This window comes from Chrysochloris asiatica, unplaced genomic scaffold, assembly GCF_000296735.1.
Source record: "Chrysochloris asiatica unplaced genomic scaffold, ChrAsi1.0 scaffold00144, whole genome shotgun sequence".
Lineage (NCBI taxonomy): Eukaryota > Metazoa > Chordata > Mammalia > Afrosoricida > Chrysochloridae > Chrysochloris > Chrysochloris asiatica.
Genome location: NW_006408662.1, coordinates 677,496 through 681,730, shown reverse-complemented (window position 1 = coordinate 681,730; position 4,235 = coordinate 677,496). Strand labels below are relative to the sequence as shown.

The following is a 4,235-nucleotide window of genomic DNA, read 5'->3' as shown; positions in this document are numbered from 1 at the left end:
AACCCCCTTCCAAGACTAAGATTTAAGGGGAATACACGAGCAGGCATGTGGTCTTGCTGCTGAGCAACTTGGTCACTGATAAGGGGACGTGGGGGAAAACAGCAGTGAAATTGTGAGCTAAGTCTGACCAAGTTCAATAGACTCCTGTCAACCTGGGTTGAGACATGGTTGGTCAGCAGTATGGTGAGACCTGGGGACTCCTGGGCCCAGGGACATGGCCATAGAGGACTAGAGCGGAGAGTGAAGTGTCTAGCTGACATGAAGTGAGGGGAGATGCACAAGAACACCCATACTTGCAGATAGTACCCATTTGACCTGACTTCAATGGCTGGATGGCCAGGACTCGACTAGAGGAAGAAAGAAGGGAAAAAAAGAGTAATCTGCTACAATTTGATGAATTTGGCCCATGCTTGTGGATGTAGTAGCTCAAACGATGGGATGAATCTTTACAGTGAGGATCATTCCTACCACCTCGGTACACAGGATTGACAGGGATAGGCAACTTAGACATTGGCTATCCAAAATGGGGGCGGCAGGAGAACCTAGTTTCAGAGGGCACGGGGGAATGTAGAATCTTCACTGAGTGGTTTCCAACCTGTCTGGATGGGGCTGGTAAAAGGAGATGGGTATAAGACTCTTGTGATTCAATAGTGAATAACTGTTGTCAGGACTGATTGTGAGTGTTGCAAATGTAAAGGCAGAAGTTTTGTAACAAAAGGAAGGGAGTGGCTGATCTTTCACTCCAGGAGCAGAGGACCCTGGGACCATCAAGGGAGAAGAACAGATTTGGGGACCCTATCCAGAGAAGCAGCGATGCCAGAGCTGGAGGCAGAGACGATGACATGGAGAGATGGAGTGGCTGAGGACTCTGGACTCTGAGATGGGGAGGGTCTTTGTGTTGAAGGCCAGGGGGCAGGCTTGCCGGGTGTACCCTTTGGCTGTTTGATGATGCATGTAGGGAACTGTAATCATTGCAAAGAAATGAAATAAGATAGGATGAATGTAAAACTAATGTTCTCTCATGTAAACTATCACATAATTTACAATAAAAACTTAAAAAAATAAATAAATAAAATCTCTTTATCTAAGATGCCATTCAGTGAGTGAAAAGGCAAACCATACAGTGGGAGACAGTCTTTGTAACATAAAGAATATGCAAAATACAAACAGAATTCCTATTTAAAAACAACAACAACAACAGATCATCTAATAGAAAAATGAGTACTAGACCTTAATTCCACACAGTAAGAAATGTCAATGGACAATCACCCAACCCAGTGCTGTCTAGCCAATTCTAGGAGTCGGAACCAACTCCACAGTGCTTAACAACAACAGTATAGCAGAGTGTAGAATGCTCCATAGGGTTTTTGTTTTGCTTTGTTTTGTTTTGTTTCCATAGGGTTTTGAAGGCTGTAAATCTTTACAGAAACATACTGCTAGGTCTTTCTTCCATGGAGGGGCTGGCTGGTTCAAACTGATGATCCTTTAGTTAGCAGCCAACCACTTTGTTATTGTTAAGTGCCATCAAGATGGTTCCAACTCACAGCATCCCTGTAGAGGATCTCTGAGGAGCGGCTGGTGAGTTTCAAACCAACCTTTCAGTCTAGCACTTATCATACAGTGCCACACCAAGACTCCAAGCACTTTAACCATTTGCAAAAAAGAATGTGGAGGTGGTGTCTGATCTCCTCCAGCGTCACAAGGATGGAGGACGAGAATCACCATCAGCATCAGCTCAAGGTCGGTTCCTATACGGCTGAGGTCAGATATGCCTCCATCCTCCAACCTTCTTTACCAATTCTGTCACCAGCCATCCCTCTCATGACATGTATGCTGGGTTTGATCATTTATTTCAGTAGCCACACAGAAGGCATGATTATGGAGTTATAAGAAATGCTCAGGATAAATTTTTTGGGGTCAGGGCAGCCTCTTCTCTGTCATGCCTGCAGGTAGGCCTCTCTCTGGTCCTCAGCCCCTTGGCTTGGCCTCTGCCCTACTCAGACAATGTTATAAAGGTCTTTTAGCACTGCCAATAAATATCCCAGATCCATGGGTCTGAAAAACTAGTTTACAGTGAAGTGCCTGAAGGCACCCCACTCTGCAAGACAGTTTCATGCTTGAAGGCATTCAACTTTACTCCCTAAGTGAGCTGCCAAGCCCACTGCTTTGTCTCCTGCTCTGGTTCTTGGTTCTGCTGCTTCTCACCTCTGCTGCTCCTCTGATGTCACAGCTTTCCTGTCCCAGGATTGAGGAGTTTCAATGTGTGGGATCTTGGGTTATAAAGGATGTGCTTCACCCCTGATTCTTGTTTCTTGATGGTAGTGAAGTCCTCCATTCCTGGTTCTGAAATGGTTCATTTTATGCCTAGCAGGATGGCAAAACTGGCCAATCTCCATGTTAGAGTTCCAGTTTTTTACAAACACAATTAGCTCTGTTAACAACGACCCACAACTGGATCATATGATCCGATTAGCATCTTCCCCCACCTTCTCTTACCCAGGAAAGATTTGTTTGGAGGGAGTTACAAAGACAATGACTAGAAGAGTCATGTAAAATAGCTCACTGCACCATAGGACTGCACCACCAGAGCTTCTTAAATGTACAACAGACTTAATGACAGTGTAATAACTGATCATCATGGAAATGTAAATTAAAATCAAAATTAGGACTCAGCATGGAGTAAAAACCTAAATGTGAATCCCAGAATTATAAAGGTCATCAATGAAAAAATAGGGAGAACTGTGAGGGCTCTAATACAGGGCACACACAGACTACCAAACATTGTAAAAATTGAACAAACAAAAGAAGACAAAACAGATGATTGGGACATACAAAATTAAAAACTTATGTGTGCTGAGACCGCCACCTGGACCCTTCCTGGCCATGTTATCCTGGGTGGTACTTTATGCTTCTGCAATAGCAGCCCCCTCCTTGTAGAATGCAGTCCTCCTAGGTCCAGGGGTGTTGCAAGCCACAAAGATCTTTCACACAGGGCAGCCAAGTCTTGCCCCTGTACCACCGTTTCCTGAATATGGAGGGAAAGTTCAGCTTAGGCTGATCCCTGAGGAATTCTTCCAGTTCCTTTATCCTAAAACCAGTGTCACGGGACCCTATATGCTCGGAACTGGACTTATCTTGTATTGTCTATCTAAAGAAATATATATGGTAACCCCAGAAACAATCTCTACCGTAGAAACAGTGGGATTGCTTGTCTATGTAATTTAAAAATATGGTGCCTCTTTTGGAGTTTGTTGACAAACTCAATGAGCAAAAAATTGCCAGACTAGAAGACACGAAGCAGACTTCCATCAAATACTTTCAAGATGCAACTGAACTTGAGAAGGCGCAGCAGGCACTTGTTGACAAACGCCATTACCTCTTTGATGTTCAAAGGAATAATATCGCTATGGCCTTGGAGGTTACTTGCTGGGAACGGCAGCACAGAGTATACTAAGAGGTGAAGAATCGCTTGGATTACCACATCTCTGTGCAGAATATGATGCGTCGAAAAGAACAAGAGCACATGATAAACTGTGTGGAGAAGAATGTGGTGCAGAGCATCTCTGCACAGCAGGAAAAGGAGACAATTGCCAAGTGCATTCAAGATCTAAAGCTGCTTGCAAAGAAGGCTCAAGCACAGCCAGTTATGTAAATGTACCAATCCCAACTGAGACAGCTATAAACAGTTGACTAAATGGAAAATAGTCTATGTGATGAAATCATTCTTTGTACATTGCTGTCTATTCAAGTTACAGTTTACCTTAACTTAAAAGGATGTTTGAGTTTGGAATATTAAGAGAATAAAACACAATTATTGGTAAAACAAAACAACAACAACAAAAAAACTTAAGTGCATCAAAATACGTCACCAAAAAAGTAAAAAGGGAGCCCACAGAATGGAAAAAAATCTTTTGCAATGATGCATCAGACAAGGGGCTAATTTCTAAAATAAATAGGAAAAAGACAAATAACCCAAAAAATGGGCACAGGACATGAACACACTTCACCAAGGAAGAGATTCAGGCAGCCAACAAACACGTGAAGAAATGTTCCCGATCACTAGCCATTAGAGAGATGCAGATCAAAACAACAATGAGATATCATCGCACACCAGCATTAACAATGAAGTTCAAAAAAGTTGTTGTTGTTAAGTGCCATCGAGTCGGTTCCGACCCATAGCGACCCTGTACAGGGTTTCCGAGGGTGTAAATCTTTACGGGAGTAGAAAGCCTCAT

General features: G+C 43.2%; 1 pseudogene; it reads left to right on the top strand.

Annotated features, from left to right (window-relative positions):
* Positions 1–2,883: 2,883 nt before the first annotated feature.
* LOC102836114 lies at positions 2,884–3,652 on the top strand (annotated as a pseudogene).
* The last annotated feature ends 583 nt before the right edge of the window (positions 3,653–4,235 follow it).